At 38.0% G+C, this 19,431-nt stretch overlaps 1 pseudogene; it reads left to right on the top strand.

The window, feature by feature from the left end:
• The first annotated feature begins 12,160 nt into the window (after positions 1–12,160).
• LOC121213377 (uncharacterized) lies at positions 12,161–12,258 on the top strand (annotated as a pseudogene).
• The last annotated feature ends 7,173 nt before the right edge of the window (positions 12,259–19,431 follow it).

Here is a 19,431-nt window from a genome sequence, read left to right on the forward strand (position 1 = left end):
GACGTGGATTTATGTTAGTTATCGTTAATTCGTAAGTCTACTGTGTTAGTGATCGATTGTATGATTATCGCGTGGGAGATATCGTCATCAATCGTCATCAACCAGGTGTGTAAACAACACCCTCCCTTAGACTGAATCGGTAAAAGCCAAAATACCGAAACATTGGTATTTTGTGAACTCGCGAAAGTGCGAGCGCTCGTAAGACAGTTCTTAATAAATATAGTGCATTTGGATGATTAGAGTGTAGAGTGTGCATTTTCCTGCACAACGGTTTTTTTGGGCTCAATGGGTCGAAAACGAGCCAGTGGGCCAATGGGCCCACTTTGGTAAAAAGACGAGGTAAGTACTTCTGATTACTTGGTAAATGTTAGAATGAGCATGAAACCTTAGCAATAGGTAATAATTACTAAAATACCCTTATGAATGCAAAATTATGATTTTACCCTTAGGGTTAATTTTTTCTGAAAAGCATGATGTTCTGTTTCTGTATACGTATGCCATGACATATTATTTATGTTGCATGGGACATGGGTTTATATTGATGGAGGAAGTGTTTTGGTAGCCTCTCTGCAATCTGGTGGCCTCGCTACATATATCTGTTCTGGTGACTTCGTCACAATATCTGGCAGCCTCGTTGCAATCTGGTGGCTTTGCCACATATATATATCTGTTCTGGTGGCCTAGCCACAATATCTGTATCTGGTGACTTCGTCACAATATCTGGCAGCCTCACTGCAATTTCTGTGGTGTGTAGTGGTTGGGTGGGTTGAGTTGTCTCCCCTCATGGTGTAAGGCTGGTACGCGGGTGTTATGGATGGCTCTGGGTTGGGATTTCTCCATTCACGATATATTTGTTCTGTATCTGCTATGGGCCTATGGGTTTCATTCTGATTTCTGTCTAGACCAAGGCCCAGATAAGTCTGACTCTGAGGTTTGATCTGTTTTGGGCTATGGTTGGGTTATGTCACACACTGAGTTTACTAAACTCACCCTTTATTTTCATCTCTGCAGGAAATCCCCAACCATAGTGGGCTTGGAGCTGTGAGGGATTCGGAGTGGCCACATCATCGACAAAGTTGGTTTTTCTAAGTTAGTTTATTTTTATTATTTTTATATTCTGATTTAATTTTGGGTTTTAAGTTGTAATAAGGCCGCTATTTAAATTTCTTTTTTCCGCTTTGGTTTTATTTTCTGATTATATTTATACTATGATGAAACTGCTAGTGTTAGGCTACGCGGGTTTTCAAAAGTAATGAACATTTTCAAGACTCAACAAGCACAACAAATGGATAGCCTAAAGATTGATAAACCGGCTTTTCATTCAACCGCTATTTTTACAAAGACCACCCCAATCACTTAAACCAACGAATGCATACTAAGTCGTAAGTCCATGTGACACGTCAGATCTGGCTATAATGTCTGGGTCAGGTTTGGGGGTGTTACATTTAGTGGTATCATAGCCAAGTTGCACAAATCGGCTGTGGAACGGGTCTAAAAACGGGAGTTTGTAAAGAAACACTGAATAAAGGTTTTCAAAAATTTTTTTTTGGAACTTGATTATAAATTGTTTTTGAGAATGTTTCCAATATTTTCCCTTTACAAATAGATGATTTTAAAGATTAAAATCGGTTTTCTAAAATTAGGTTTTTTTTTAGAAGGTGGCACACCGAATCTCTGGCCCAAGTTTGTAAGTTTTCTGAGCCTTTCTGATTGTTTCTCAAATATCTGTTATATGTTTGTACTATCATGGTACTTTAGTTAGGGTAACACTGGAACTATAAAAACTCTGATAAGTAGACTGAGACTATAGCTAGGCTACCGAAAAAAGAAACAAACTCAAACTCTAAATTACTGTTATTCATAAGACATCTGTAATAAACACTAAAATATTAAACTGATTCATAAAATTCTTAATCAGATAATACGAAATGAGTACACGAGTAGCTCGTGAAAGAGGCCGTGGACGTGGCCGAGGTAATGCTTAGGTTGAATCTTTGTCTTTAGGACATGTGCCGACAGCAGATGCACCGGTACCACCGGCAACAGAGGTAGAGTCTCATGATCGAGGTGCCGGGGATGATGCTCTGTCCCAGGCAATGCTCCGAGTTTTGGAAAGGGTTGCTGGGGCAAGTACGGGAAACAGAATCGGGGGTCTATTTTTGAGCAGCACCGGGCCAATGGAGCAGAGATATTTTGAGGCGTATCTGGTGTAGCTCCGCTCTATGGCCACCGGGCCAATGGAGCAGAGATATTTTGAGGCGTATCTGTTGTAGCTCTGAATGTGGCTGAGTATTGGTTAGAAGCCACAGAGCAAATTATGGATGATCTGGACTGCTCTGTGGAGTAGAAGCTGAAGGGAGCCATAACGTTACTCAGGGATGAGGCTTATTAGTGGTGGCTCACGGTGAGAGATGGAACTCCTGCTGACAGTGTAACTTGGGAGCTGTTTAAGACAGCCTTCAAAGGAAAGTATGTTGGGGCTAGTTACGTGGACGCTCGCCGGAAAGAATTTTTGAACCTAGTCCAAGGGAGTAAGTCAGTGGCTGAGTATGAGTCTGAGTTTCTGGGACTGAGCCGGTATGCTTCTGGAATTGTCGCTATAGAGTATGAACGTAGCATACACTTCGAGGATGGTCTGAGAGATGAACTTAGGGTGCTGATTACTCCGCAGAGGGAGCGTAACTTTGCTGGTTTAGTGGAGAAAGCTAAGATAGCTGAGGAAGTGAAGCATACAGAAAGACAGAATCGTGAGAAAGATCAGAACCGTTTTAGGAGAGATTCAGGACTTTCAGGTGGTATGAACATGAATGTTAAGAGAGCAAGGGTAATTGATCCAGTTCGAGCAATACCGATGAATGCTGTTAGACCGCATGGTTGTAGGAATTGTGGGAAGATGTATATGGGCGAGTGTCGGAAATGTTTTGGTGCTTGTTTTCAATGCGGATCTATGGAGCATAGGGTTAAGGATCGTCCCCAGGAACAAGATCAGGTTCAAGTTTTAGAGCAGAGGGTCGCTCAACCAGTGAGGGGTGGACCACAGTTTTCGAGAGGACGTGGGCAAGGCAGAGGTGGTAATGAAAATGGTCGAGGAAAAGGAGCACCTGGCAGGGGTGCTGGATTTGCTGAGGCTCGTTAGCTGGCGTTGGTGTATGCAGCTCGTCACTGAGAAGAGGGTGATGCACCTGACGTCATAACTGGTACGTTTGTAATTTCCAGTATGCCATACACTGCGTTGATAGATGTTGGATCTACCCATTCATATGTTGCATGTGCTATATCTGGGTTGCTGGGTGTGCGCTCTGAGGAAACCGTGAGTGGGGTATCTGTACTAAGTCCTTTGGGTCACTCAATTAGGGTAGATAAACTGTATAGAGATGTGCCTATAGAAACTCAAGAAAAAGTTTTCTTTGGAAATTTGATGGAGCTACCTTTCGGAGAATTCGATCTCATTTTGGGAATGGATTGGCTTGTTAAGCATAGGGCTACTCTGGATTGTGCTGCTAAGCGAATAATGTTAAAGACCACAAAAGATGAGGAGGTTTTGGTGATAGGTGAGCGTAGGGACTATCTGTCTAATGTGGTGTCGGCATTGAGAGCCGAGAAGTGGATTCGAAAGGGATGTGAGGCTTATTTGGCATTTGTAAGCCAATCAGAAACTGAGGATCTGACAGTGGATAAAGTTAGAACCGTCAAGGATTTTCAAGATGTTTTTCTAGAGGAGCTTCCGGGTTTGCCCCCGAATCGAGAGGTTGAGTTTGGAATCGACTTGTTGCCTGGAATGGCCCCGGTGTCCATTGCACCTTATACGATGGCACCGAAGGAGTTGGTGGAGCTGAAAGCCCAAATTCAAGAGTTATTGGATAGAGGCTTCATTAGACCAAGTGTGTCTCCGTGGGGAGCACCAGTGTTGTTCATAAAGAAGAAAGATGGGTCAATGCGGATGTGCATCAATTATCAGTAGTTGAACAAATTGACGATTAAGAACAAGTACCCACTGCCGAGAATCGATGATTTATTCGACCAACTTATAGGAGCTTCAGTATTTTCCAAGATTGACCTTCGATCTGGGTATCATCAGTTGAGGGTTAAGGAGGTGGATATTCACAAGATGGCATTTAGAACTCGGTATGGTCACTATGAGTTCTTGGTTATGCCATTTGGGTTGACGAACGCACCTATGGCATTTATAGATCTGATGAATTGAGTGTTCCAGCCATACTTGGATCGATTAGTGGTCATCTTTATTGACGATATTCTGGTTTATTCTGAAACTAAAGAGAAGCATGATGAGCAACTTCGTATTGTGCTGCAAGTATTGAGGGAGAATGAGCTTTTTGCGAAATTCTGTAAGTGTGAGTTCTGGTTGAGAGAGGTAACTTTCTTGGGGCATGTTGTCTCTGCTGAAGGGATCATGGTGGACCCTCAAAAGATTGAAGCAATTCTGGAATGGAAGGCACCGAGGTCAGTGTCGGAATTCGAAGTTTTCTGGGTTTAGCTGGGTACTATAGAAGGTTTGTGGAAAGATTTTCTGTGATGACAGTGCCTTTGACGAAGCCTATAAGGAAGGGAGTACTGTTTGTTTGGACTGAGAAACAACAGGAATCTTTTGAGAAGCTGAAGAAAGTTCTGACCGAGGCACCTGTATTGATTCAGCCGGAGTCTGGAAAAGATTTTACTGTTTGCAGTGATGCATCACATGTAGGGTTGGGCTGTGTACTGATGCAAGAGGGTAAAGTGGTTGCTTATGCGTCGCAATAGCTTAAACCACATGAAGTTAACTATCCTACTCATGATCTGGAGTTGGCAGCGGTAATCTTTGCGCTTAAGATTTGGAGACAGTACCTGTACGGAGAAAGGTGTATTATATACACATATCATAAGAGTCTTAAGTACTTGCTGACTCAAAAGGAGCTGAACCTTAGGCAGCGGAGATGGATAGAGTTGCTTAAGGATTATGACTGCGTGATTGAGTATCACCCAGGCAAAGCTAATATGGTGGCTGATGCCCTAAGTCGTAGAACTGTATCTGATTTGAGAGCCATGTTTGCTCGTTTGAGTCTTTATGATGACGGTAGTCTGTTAGCAGAACTGCAAGTTAGGCCGACCTGGGTGGATGAGATTAAGGAAAAATAGTCGAGGGATGAGTCCCTGGTTTCTCGATTCCGACAGGTTAAGAATGGGGATACTTTTGAGTTCAGACTGAAAAATGAGGGAGTTTTGTGTTACCGAGTAGAGTTTGTATTCCGAAGGACTCTGACTTGAGGCAAGCAATTCTGAAAGAAGCTCATGGAGGTCTGTGTGCTATGCATCCTAGAGGGAGTAAAATGTATTGCGACTTAAAGGAGTTGTATTGGTGGCCTGGATTGAAACGAGAGGTAACGGAAGTTCTGGAAAAATTTCTGACTTGTCAACAAGTGAAAGCTAAACATCAATTACCTTCCAGACTTTTGTAGCCAGTGAAAGTACCACTTTGGAAGTGGGAGAGGGTAACCATGGATTTTGTGAGTGGGTTACCCTTGACACCGTCGAAGAAGGACTCGATTTGGGTAATTGTGGATAGGTTGACCAAATCTACTCATTTCATACCTGTCCGCACAGATTATTCACTTCAGAAGTTAGCCAAATTGTATGTGGCGGAGATAGTGTGACTTCACGGAGTGCCAGTGTCGATTATTTCTGATCGAGATCCTAGATTCACATCTCGATTTTGGCAAAAGTTGTATGAGGCGTTGGGTACGCTATTGAACTTTAGTACAGCCTTTCATCCTCAGACTGATGGTCAATCGGAAAGGGTTATTCAGATTCTGGAAGACATGTTGAGGGGACGCGTTATCGACTTTCGAGGCAGTTGGGATGATTACTTACCGTTGGCAGAGTTTGTATACAACAACAGTTATCAGGCAAGGATTTGAATGGCTTCTTATGAGGCACTGTATGGGCGAAGATGTCGTACACCTAGTTGTTGGACCGAGTTGGGTGAACGATAGGTTCTTGGACCTAAGTTGGTGGTAGATACTGAGGATAAGGTCAAGCTGATTAGAGACTGGTTGAAGGAAGCATCTGATAGACAGAAGTCATATGCAGATTTGAAGCGCAAGGAAATTGAGTACTCTATGGGTGATATGGTCTTCTTGAAGGTTTCACTTTGTAAGAAAATATTAAGGTTTGGGAGGAAAGGCAAGTTAAGTCTGCGGTTCATTGGGCCTTATCAGATTCTTAAGCGAGTGGGTCCAGTGGCTTATCAGTTTGAGCTACCTCCAGAGTTGGATAGGATTCATGATGTCTTTCACGTCTCCATGTTAAGTCGGTATCGTTCTGACCCTACTCATGTTGTGCTGGTTGCAGAGATCGAGGTCCAAACAAACTTGACTTTTGAGGAAAAGCCTATTCAGATTTTGGATCGAGATGTTAAGATTTTGAGGAGGAAATCAGTTTCGCTAGTAAAGGTGCTGTGGCGTAATCATGGCAGAGAGGAAGCTACTTGGGAGCCATAAGAGGCGATGCGTCAACAATATCCTCATCTGTTTGATTCAGGTAAAATTTTGAGGACAAAATTTCTTTAAGGAGGGTGGAGTTGTAACGCCCCAATTTTCGAGTTTTCTCTGTTTCTGTGATGTTTAAAATTTGTGTGTGTTCTAGTTGGTTAAAATATATATTTAAGTATGTTAGTGGGCCTTTGGAAGGCCCAAACTTAAGTTAAATCCGTGGTAGTCTTCAGAATTTTAATTTTATGAACAGGTGATGCAATTAGCATTTGGGCTTTTAAGAGTAAAAGGGTAAAAGATGACACAAAAAAGAGTGCGGTGTAGTGGCAAGGTGGCGCCACTTAGGGGACAAGGAAGTGATGCCATAGAGGAAGCAAGGGGTCTAAGGTTCAAGTCTTGGCTCTTGCAATATATTTTGGCTTTTCTTTTCAATAAATCTGGAAGCAAGTAGGTGCGCTTTAAAGTTTAATGTGTTGGATTTATGACACAAATGAGTTGATGGCCTAGTGGTGGTGGCGTGAGTTGGCATGTGAGAGGGCTTTGGTTCGAATCCCTGGGCACGCAAAGGTTGATTATTTTGCTATGTTGGGATGGCAAGAGTTGGTGTTGGTTTTAAACTCTGGTGATAGAGGGATCCCACATCGAGAAGCTAACATAAGAGTAGATGGAGAGCTGGCTTTAAATAAAGCAAACCATGAGGAGAGTAGGCATACCCATCTTGGCTGATCCCTTTCGCTTTGTGACGTGTTCGTTTGGGTTGGGCGTCAGCTAAGAGTGTTTGGAGCGCGGATTAACTGCAGTCTCCTAACAGGTGTGTATTTCTCATTACTCTAGCAGTAGGACAGCTATTTCGGGCCGCGATGGGCTGAAATGGGCCATCTGGTCCCAATGGGTCTGTTGGCCCAAGTGGATAAGTTGTAGAATTACTAAAATAACCCTATAGGGTAGGACTACAGATTTACCCCTAGAGGGTAAAATGACTATTTTAGCCCTCGTGCGTAAATGACTAACTTATGTGATGATTGGGTTAGTTAACGTGGATTTATGTTAGTTATCGTTAATTCGTAAGTCTACTGTGTTAGTGATCGATTGTAGGATTATCGCGTGGAAGATATCGTTATCAATCGTCATCAACTAGGTGTGTAAACGACACCCTCCCTTAGACTGAATTGGTAAAAGCCGAAATATCAAAATGTTGGTATTTTGTGAACTCGCGAGCGTGCAAGCGCTCGTGAGACAGTTGTTAATGAATATGGTGCATTTGGATGATTAGAGTGCAGAGTGTGCATTTTCGTGCGCAACGGTATTTTTGGGCTTAATGGGGCGAAAATGAGCCAATAGGCCAACGGGCCCACTTTGGTAAAAGACGAGGTAAGTACTTCTGATTACTTGGTAAACGTTAGAATGAGCATGAAACCTTAGCAGTAGGTAATAATTACTGAAATATCCTTATGCATGCAAAATTACGATTGTACCTCTAGGGTTAATTTTTTTGAAAAGCATGATGTTTTGTTTCTGTATACGTATGCCGTGACATATTATTTCTGTTGCATGGGACATAGGTTTATATTGATGGAGGAAGCGTTCTGGCAGCCTCGCTGCAATCTGGTGGCCTCGCCACATATATCTGTTCGGGTGACTTCGTCACAATATCTGGCAACCTCGCTGCAATCTGGTGGCTTCGCCACATATATATATATATATATCTGTTCTGGTGGCCTAGCCACAATATCTGTATCTAGTGACTTCATCACAATATCTAGCAGCCTCGCTGTAATTTCTGTGGTGTGTAGCAGTTGGGTGGGTAGAGTAGTCTCCCCACATGGTGTAAGGCTGGTACGGGGGTGTTATGGATGGCTCTGGGTTGGGATTTCTCCATTCATGATATATTTGTTCTGTATCTGCTATGGGCTTATGGGTTTCATTCTGATTTCTGTACTGAACCAAGGCCCAGATAAGTCTGACTCTGAGGTTTGATCTGTTTTGGGCTATGGTTGGGTTATGTCACACACTGAGTTTACTGAACTCACCCTTTGTTTTCATCTCTGCAGGAAATCCCCAACCATAGTGGGCTTGGAGCTGTGAGGGATTCGGAGTGGCTACATCATCTACAAAGTTGGTTTTTCTAAGTTAGTTTATTTTTATTATTGTTATATTCTGATTTAATTTTCGGTTTTAAGTTGTAATAAGGCCGCTATTTAAATTTCTTTTTTCCGCTATGGTTTTATTTTCTGATTATATTTATACTATGATGAAACTGCTAGTGTTAGGCTGCGCGGGTTTTCAAAGGTAATGAACATTTTCTAAACTCAACAAGCACAACAAATGGATAGCCTAAAGATTGATAAACCGGCTTTTCATTCAACCGCTGTTTTTACAAAGACCACCCCAATCACTTAAACCAACGAATGCATACTAAGTCGTAAGTCCATGTGACACGTCAGATCTGGCCATAAAGTCTGGGCCGGGTTTGGGGTGTTACATACGTCTCAAGACCGATGCATGTCCCATACATGTACTACACTAGCACTCGTCTCAATGCCGATGGCATGTCCCAGACATGGTCTTACACTGGCTCTCATAATATGGAAAATGCATGTCCCAGACATGTCTTACACTAGCTCACAATAACCCATATGTTATGGCATGAATATCCGATTTACTTTCTAGGTTCAAATAGGAACTCTACTATCTCTATTATCATCATGCTCTCTCAATTCCACAATCAAACAATTCATGCTATATTAAATTCAAATACAATTCAACACATACATTAACATTCTAGTTGTATTATTTACATACAACTTACCTCGTATTATAAAATATGGCGACTAGTCGATTTAGACGATTTGCTTGGCTTTCCCCCGATCTAGGTTTGGATTCGGTATTTCTTGATCTATAATAGAAAAATGTACTTATTTAGTTACTAATTAAAATTAGGCAATCAAAAATTTATATCTTTGGTAAAACAACCATTTTGCCCCTAGACTTTGACAAAATGACCATTTTACCCCTAAGCCCGAAAATCAATTTTTATCAAATTTCTTCACATATTAAGCTTAGTCGAACCCATTTTACTCTTATAGCAACTCCAAATTTCCACTATTTCACATACTTAACATCTATTTTACAACTTATGCAATATAGTCCTTTTAGGTGTTTTCATGCTAACACCTTTCACAAAAGTTGTTTATAACACACCCAAGACTTATTTTATTCCATAAAAACTCAGTAAAAATTAAAAACCCTTGCATGGAAAAACCCTACACTCTTAATCATTCTGCAAAATAGTACCCTCCTTTGAAAGCTCATGCTTCAAGGGTCTCAAAAGTACAAAAATTTTCAAGAAAAGCCATAAAAATCACTTACTTGTGAAGACTTAAAATTGCTGAAATTTCAAGCTCTTAAAACCCCATTCAATGGCTGATTTTCGGTGGAGAAAGAAGATGAAAAAGGGATGATATCATCTTTCCTTCAATTACTCCTATTTTAGTCAAAATAAGCCACCTAACCTACCAAATTTTGAAAATTTGACCACCTTTGTCTCCTATGGCCGACCATGCCTCCCTAAAGGGTCTAATTTTCCTTTAAATACCCCCAATTTAGGTTTTCTAGCTATTTGGAACTTCTAGCTATCAATTTAGGACTTTTACATTTTATGCGATTTAGTCCTTTTTCTCAATTGAGCTCACAAACGTCAAAATTAACTCACCAAAATTTTCACACTAATATAAACATGCAATGACTCCAAAATAATAATAAAATACTTTATTCAACTCCAAATTTTTGGTCCCGAGACCACTATTTTGACTAGGCCCTAAATCAGGCTGTTACAGTCCCAATCTCCTAGACAGAGTTTTAGTTAATGTAATGAACTAAAGAAAATGTTATCTAAGTCTGCCATTTTATTCAAATGATAAAAAAACTAAAAATATAAAATAATGATAGAGAAAGAGAAGATAACTCCCTCCATTTTATTTAGGATCGTCATTGACCATGGTAGTGTCAAATGGTCATTTGTCATACCAACCATAATCATCTAGGAAGTAATCATATTCTTTCCCATCAAATTTGTCCAACATCTTATTAGGAAAGAAAACCCATAATGACCTTTCCTGGTGGCCTTGTTTAACTTCTTATAATTCCTACAAATCCTCAAATATGTGAAATAATCCATCCAGTACCCTTCTTGTGCCTTTCCAAAATCACAAATGCCTCTTCTTCTTAATCTTTGGTGAACTCAACTAAAATAATGACAGGTAAAGTCGAAAACAGACCCAAATAGTCATATTTCAAATGAGAAGACAAGATCTTCAGTTCCAATTTAGCTAGCTCTTCAATCAACACTTTTGGTTGTCTGTACTCCCGAGATAATAACTCTAATGATTCCAGTGGAACTTCCTGAGTGAATCCTTTCATTTTAGCTTCTAACAAAGCCAAAAATTCCTCATCTTCGTTACCACTTGGCGAATCCGCTAGCAGAATACATTCTAACGGATCATCTATAGAATTGAGCTCCAACTCTGTAGAAGCCAGCAACTCCATCTTGAAAATAGCAGAACAATCTTCAACTACATATGGGTATTTAGTAGCATCGAAGTCATTAAAAGTCACCTTGTTATCAAAAATTTCTTTCAACTTAGTATCTTGCTGCTGCTTCTAGAATCATTAAGGATATGGAAATGGTGGAGTCCTAGCTTTAACCGGACAACTCTTTTGTGGAAATTTTTCTACATCTGACATGGGTGTTAGATAATCAGAACTAACTGGTTTATAGTTTACTTCATCAATGATCACTGAATCTAACTTTGTGATACAGGAGATTCAACACTTCGTTGAACTTCCTCTTTGTCTTAAGGTAGAACAGGCTCATCTTGAACCTCAACCACATTGGGCTCCAATGTCTTTCCACTTGGAAAAGAGACTATTTTGCAATGTTCTTTGCCCAAAATTTTTGGATTTTCTATGTTTGTTGGCCAAATATCTTGGGGTTTATTTCAAATTTCATCGGTTATCTGACCCATTTGATTCTCCAGATTTCTTAAAATGGTATCATTCTTCACTATGTATGCCTTCAGCAGATTCTCAAGGTCACTTAAAGATTCAATTGGTGGGGGGTTTTTTACACTTGTTGAGAATATTCCGATGGATAATTTTGTTGAAATGGCATAACAGAGTCGCTACAGTCCACCCATTGATTACTCCATGTAGAAATTAGATGATTCTACCATGAAGAGTTGTAAAAATTTGATTGCGGACCATTCCAATTCTGATTTCCCATGTAATAATTTGACTCTTGATTCAATGGGAAATTTTCAAAGAAATGGCCATCTCCACAGTATTCACAAGAAATATTCTCGAATTGGTTCAATTGCTGACCTATCAAATTACCATTGAAACCATTAACAATTATGTTCTTAAACATAAAAGACATAGAGGATACCTGGGCTGCCAAAGAAGCAAGTGTGTCTGCTGTATGTACTCCTGTTGCTCATCTTTCTGAGGCTGCTCGGTTGGTTGGCCACTGATAGTTATTACTGGCAATCCTTTCAATAATCTTATAAGAATCGTTATAAGACTTAGAAAGAAGGGCTCCATTTACCGAAGCAACCACCATTATTCTGGTATGAATATTGAGATCAATATAGAAAGTCTCCATTTGAACGCAACATGGAATGCTGTGATGAGAGCACTTTCGTAGTAACTCCTTGAACCGCTCACATGCCTCATATAAATCAAGTTACTGAAATGAAGTGATTTCATTTCGGATCTTGGCGGTTAAAGATGGAGGGAAATATTTCATTAAGAAACATTCAACCAACTCTTGCCATGTAGTTATGGAACCAGGCAGCAGGGAGTTCAACCACGCTTGTGCTCTATCTCTTAAGGAGTATGGAAATAATCTTAGTCTTAAGGCATCCTCACTCACCCCGACTAGTTTAAATGAATCACTCTAAAGATGTCGATCTTCAGTAGCAATCGCACTAAGTTGAACCATATTTTGCAACATTTGGAACATGATCGGCTTCAGCTCGAATTGTTGTGCCTCGATTTCAAGCCTCCTAATACTCGGATTGAGCTCGTTGAATAGAAGAATGGCATATTGTTGAATGGCACAGTTTCTATCATCGACAAAAATGATCGGATTGTGAGCATTATAAGTGAATGTTCCCCCCGGATTTTGGTTTGGAATTTTGAAATACATATCTTTGGTCCATCTTTGGTTTGCTTGTCTTTTCCTCTTTCAGAAAGTCCTTTCAATTTTAAGGTTTACGGGGAGTAAGTCAATGATTTGATAAATACTCAAAAACACCTGAAACAAACACACACAAAAATGGAATTAAAATTTAGAAAAAAATAGACCAAAATGCAAAATTAACAATTTCACAAATAATGTCTTTTAAAATAGTCCCCAGCAATGGCGCCACAAACTTGGAACGATAGAAATGTGTAAGTGTACACAATCGCAACAAGTAATAAAGTGACAAGTAAATGTCGAGTTATCGTACCCACAGAGACTATGAAAAGATCTATTTATGAATGTTATTTAAAACACTTTGGTGAAGAAAAATATTTTGTTTGAAGAAGGTGATTAAAAACTCAGATTTTATACTAAGTAAGCTAAATAAATAAATCTCAAATGCACGATTTCAAAATACGACTTTAATCAATATGACATAATTGTGTAGATTAATTACATTTCATCACATAAAATTATTAAACTCATGTTTATATTGTTACGAATAAATTCATGGCAACTCGGTAATTTGCTAACTTATGAACATACTCACCTACCAAAATCTATTCCTCTCTTGGACATATCTCTATGTCAATTCAATCAATTAAACAAATCTTAATAGGCAGATATGTTATAGCACATACATACTTATTAAATTGAAATAATCTCTTAAACATATCCCTATGTCAATTCAAACAATTAACTCGATTTAATAAGCACATAAAAGACTATGTGAGGTAACAAAGTATCCTTCTCTTGAAATAGTTTAATCACAATAATCTTGCAAGTTATGCAAGGCAATTGTATCGTCAAATACCATTGTTAATTTAACCCTCAACTACCTTAGATGATTAAACATGCACTGATTAAGTACTGTGTCTATTAATTACAATTTCAATCCATTTAAATAATTAATTCATTAGTTACCTAACAATTGTAATGCAAGAATAACTTAGTCATGATTTTACTTAATCAAGCATCTTATCGAGGCCTATAACAACATAAACACAATTTTAACAATTTAATAAGACAGAATGCAATCAACCTAACACGAAATAAATTCAAGCTAAACTGATTAAATTAACTATTTCAACAACATAAATATTCATAGATATTTCCATCATAACAACAACAAAAATTAAAGAGATAGGGAACAAGAATCAAATCCGATGTTTTTTCGTGCTTGACTAGCTTGCTCTGTTCTTCATTCTCTGTTGTCGTCGTTGATCAAAGCTGCTACGAACACTTCAATGTTGCTCCAAAATGGCTGATGAACACTCCTTTTCCAAGAGAGGAAATCGTCAAGAGAGCAAGAGAATTTAGAATGGCAAAGAAGAGAGAAAGTGGGGAAAAGAGAGAAAAGCTGTGAATGAATTGATGCGTTTCAAATGATCAGCTTAAGGGGGTTTTTATATCTGAAGAGGGATGCTAAAAGTAGATAAAATTAGCAGCGAAAGAGCCCTCCCTTGGCCAGCCACACATGTGGCAAGTTTGATGACTTCAAACTTGCTAAATTAAGCTTGGGGCAAATCTAGAAAGCTACCAATTGTGGAGGGTTTGAATGCAGCTTGAACAAGTCTTCGAAGGCCTCTTTGCAAGCTTAAATAATCAACTAATAAACTGATTTGGATCAGCTCTTGGGACGGTTTTGGGCTGTCCATTTCTTGGGCGGTTTGGTTCACTCAGTACGGTTCAACTAGACCATTTTTTCATAATTAATTATTAATAATTTATTAACCCAAATTAAATTGGATATAAATTAAAATTAAATATATTATGAATTAATAAATTTAATTTTGTACCATCTTAGGCTGAAATTTATTTTACCTCGATACTTCAAATTGCTTCTCGATTTTGTGCTTCTAGCAGTGTCTATCGAGCCATTTTTCGCCCTTTGTGCAAATTCGTCGAAAATAACCAAAATTCATCAAAAATAATTATAAAATTAACTAAAATTCAACATGTTCATATTTTAAGTGCATTTTAATTATTTTATAAAAATTAATTATTTTTCGACAAGAATTTTATCGAAACTGTATGATTTTAAGTTAAAAAGGGTGTGTAAAAATGCGTAAATTTTTCGTGTTTCCAATACCGTTGCTCATTTAACCCTCAGCTACCTTAGATGATTAAACATGCACTGATTAAGTACTGTGCCCATTAATTAAAATTTCAATCCGTTTAAATAATTAATTCATTAGCTACCTCACAATTGTAATACAAGAATAACTTAGTCATGATTTTACTTAATCAAGCATCTTACCAAGGCCTAGAGCAACATAAACACAATTTTAACAATTTTAGTAAACAAAATACAATCAACCTAAAACGAATTAAATTCAAGCTAAATTGAATAAATTAACCATTCGAACAACATAAATATTCATAGATATGTTCATCATAACAACAAAAAAATTAAAGAGATAAGGAACAAGAATAAAATCCGGTGTTTTTTCGTGGCTTGACTAGTTTGCTCCGTTCTTCCTTCTCCGTTGTCCTCGTCGACCAGGGCTGCTATGAACACTTAATTTCTGATCCAAATGTATGATGAATTCCCCTTTTCCAAGAGGAGAAATCGGCAAGAGAGCAAGGGAATTTGGAACGTAAAAGAAGAGAGAAACTGGAGAGAAGAAAGAAAAGATGTGAATGCTTCAGTTGTGTTTCAAATGATCAGCTTAAGGGGGTTTTTATAGCTGAAGAAGGACGATAAAAATAGCTAAATTTAGCAGCCAAAGAGCCCTCCCTTTTCCGGCCACACATGTGGCAAGTTTGATGATTTCAAACTTGTTAAATTAAGCCTGGGGCAAATCTGGAAAGCCACTATTTGTGGAGTGGTTTGAATGCTATTTGAACAATTCTTCAAGGGCCTATTTGCAAGCTAAATAATCAGCCAATAAGCTGATTTGGGTCAGCACATGGGGCGGTTTTGGGCTGTCCATTACTTGGTCGGTTCGGTTCACTCGGTTCAACTCAACTGGACCACTTTTCATAATTTATTAATAATAATTTATTAACCCAAATTAAATTGGATATAAATTAAAATTAATTATATTATGAATTAATACACATAATTTTGGACTGTCTTAGGCTGAAAATTAATTCGCCTTGATACTTCAAATTCCTTCTCCGTTTTGTGCTTCTAGTAGTGTCTGCAGAGCCATTTTTCGCCTTTTGTGCAAATCTGTCAAAAATAACCAAAATTCATCAAAATTAATTATAAAATTAATTAAAATTCAACATGTTCATATTTTAAGTACATTTTAATTATTTTATAAAAATTAATTATTTTCTGACAATAATTTTATCGAAACTGCATGAATTTAAGTTTAAAAGGGAATGAAAAGTGTGTAAATTTTCGAGTTTCCAGTGACATACCCCTGAAGATATTCCATGATGAGTGCATTGATTGCTATGTGATAACTCTTGAATGGATTTATATTTCATGCCTTTAGATCTAGCTAATTGCCTGTACTTAGGTACATTTAGTTGCCTTTTAGGACATTCCATTAGTATTTTTCTTGTTTTAGCATTATATTAGGAACTTGGGCTGTAGTTAAATGTTATTTATTTTTAATTTCTTGTGGCAGGGTTGTGTATGGTGGTGGATTGGTAGGTTCAAGGTGAGGAACAAGAAGTAAATGAGTGAAGGTTTGCTAGGGCAAAGGGTTGATAGTTTGTCAACACGAATGCCATGACAATGCTAGAAATATGTCTAGTCAGCACTCAAAGAGTACCGACCTTAGGCCTAGTTGAACTTGTACGAGATATATCTACTTGAAAAAAGAGGGAATAAAATCATGGGCTATTGAATTTACCTTAAGAAAAATGATTATAAAAGCCAAAGGAGTAAACACTAAAGGGTGTGAAAAAAACCAAACTTAGGCAAAAAATAGAGGGTAGCAACTGAGTAGAAACGGGAAGAGGAAGATGAAGTCAGTCCCTTTCAGCCACTACAGGACGCTACATCACTAGAGTGTGGGCTGGATAAAAGGAAACTATCTTCCTAAAGTTCTTTTGTTATTTCTTGATTACTTTTTGTGAATTGCTTTAATGAAAACGATGTTTAGTAATACTCTGGATTTGAATTTTAATTGCCAACCCATGAGCTAAATATGATAGGCTTGGAATTACTTGATGAAACTCTAATTTTCTTTAATGATTGAAGCGTAGGTCTGCTTTAATACACTATTTCATTCAGTGGTTTTTTTACAAAATTACATGTTTGTAAACTCTAGACATAGATGGATGTACATCATGTTCATTAAATTTATCTAATTCTAACAAGGTTAGGTTAATGAGATTGAAATGGAATGATATGATCAAGTATTCAACTGAATACTTGTAGCAACCTTGATAGTACTAGAAAGAACATATGTTTTCTCCCTACTTATTGGTTAATTTGTCTCCATTTAGTTATCTTTAGCACATATTTTAGCATTTTCAGTTAGTAAATTGCATTTTTAACTCAGTGGATCTTAGCCTTTTTATCCTTAATTTTGTCATGCTTTGGTACCAATGTCGCTGCATGAGTATTTCTAGATTGCACCTAAAATTGTCGCCACTCCTAACAGCTATCTGGATAAGAATAAAAATGTGTGAGCTATCTAGTCTAGTATAACCAACTTGTACGTACAGAGGCAGTATGATTCTGATGAAAAGACACTTGTACTATTTGGAAGAATATAAATATTCAAGTGAAACAGAAAAAAATAGGAGAGGCTTTTAGGGGTATTATCTTCTTCAAACCTCTCTTTTGAAGCTTTTCAGCTTTGGCTGCTTAAGTCTCTTACAGGTGCACCGACATGAAAGGGACGCAGATCAGCTCCTGACAAGGAGCCCTGAGTATGACACAAGAGGGAATGGAGAGATTCAAGTCAAGATTTTCTAGAGATAGTATTCTCCACTTGTTTCTTTTATATTTCTTTTCTAAACGATGGCGATTACATTCTATTTCATGTTTGTACGGAAGTACACATGATTTCTAGGTTAAATGTTATTTTGTTCATCTTGCTTCTACTGTTTAAATTTTGGATTTGAATGTTTTTAGAATGGAAGTGTTATTATGGTCACTGACATTGGAAAGTGCAGTGACAGTTCAAGCTAACAAGCATGACAATGGAAGTTTCTTGAGGATTAGAGGAATTTAACACTCTTATTCTTAATAGTGTTCCATTGCCATCATCGAAAGGTGTGGCTAATGTGCATGTTTAAGTTTTAGATTAAATATAGAAGTTAAGCTTCGTAAGATATTCATTTCAATAATGCATCGACAATCACTTATTCTATTATACTTTGTGAGCACTTAGTATTCTATTGAATATTCACGTTGGGGATCCCAATTTATCATTATCATTATCATATTCTATTGAATATGCACTACTCTCACAATTTATCTTATTTCTATCTATTTATTGCACTGGCATTGATAGAATAAAGAGAACCATCATCATGGGATCGATATCCGACAGACTCATATATGTCTACTATACTTGCATCGACAGTGTACACTTGCACATTAATGTTGTGACGTTAAACAGCCGATCATGTTTTGGTGCCGTTGCCGGGGATGGTGTTTGTTTTTTTTTTTGCACTTTGTTTATTTTATTATATAATATTTAGTTTCCACTAACGTGTTTTCTTTTTATCACTATTTTCACATTTTTTTATGTGTTTCATGACCCAAAGCAATTTGGAGTTTATTGTCGATTTTGATCTAGAAATTGAAAGAACTATTTAAAGGAGACTTCAAGAACAAATGAATATGACTTTACCAAGAAACAATAAAGCCATACCCTAGGGGCAACGCCAAAATGCTAATGACCCACCGTTGCTGCCAGACACTCAAATACAAAATAGGACTATACTAGACTTTGTAGTACCTATCTTGGATGACTTACAACTGGGAGTTGTAAGGCCAGCAATCCAAGCAAGGAATTTTGAACTCAAGCCAGTAATGTTTCAAATGTTGAATTCTAATGGGCAATATGCTGGATTACCACATGAAGATGTACGAGACCATCTTAAATCATTTTTATTGATTTGTGCTTCCTTTAGCCAACAAAGCATTCCTGATGATGCTTTTGAAGATGCAATTATTTCCTTATTCCTTGCAGGCAAGAGCTCGTACTTGGTTCCTTAGCTACCTGCGAGATCAATTACTTCTTAGAATGCACTAGCAACATAATTTGTTTTATGCTTTAACCTGCCGACAATGAATGCTCATCTTCAAAATGATGTTACAACTTACATCAACTAGATGAGAATCTTCACACTACTAGGAAATGTTATAAATCTTTGCTTCGACGTTGCCCCATGCGTGGCATTCGACAAGAAAAATAAATTGAAATTTTCTATAATAGGCTGAATTCACAGATGAGAAATCTTGTTGACGCATCAGCCAATGGTCATTTGTTGGATAGTACTTATAATAATGCTGTTGAAATTCTTGAGAGAATTGCTTAGAACAATTATCAATATCCTATCTCTAGAGCTGCACAAGCAAAAGCTACTTCAGGAGTTATTGAATTGGACACAATATCTGCACTTAGTGCTTAAGTTTCTTCTCTTGCAAATATGATAAAAAATATGCAAGGGACTAGTGAAGTTGCACGTATACAAGCCGCTTAACAAGTTGATGTTCCAACCTTTTATTGTGAGACTTGCAGTGATGACCATAGTTATGAAGATTCTCCACAACATGCAGAGAAT

Source organism: Gossypium hirsutum, chromosome A13 (assembly GCF_007990345.1).
Source record: "Gossypium hirsutum isolate 1008001.06 chromosome A13, Gossypium_hirsutum_v2.1, whole genome shotgun sequence".
NCBI classification, from domain to species: Eukaryota; Viridiplantae; Streptophyta; class Magnoliopsida; order Malvales; family Malvaceae; genus Gossypium; species Gossypium hirsutum.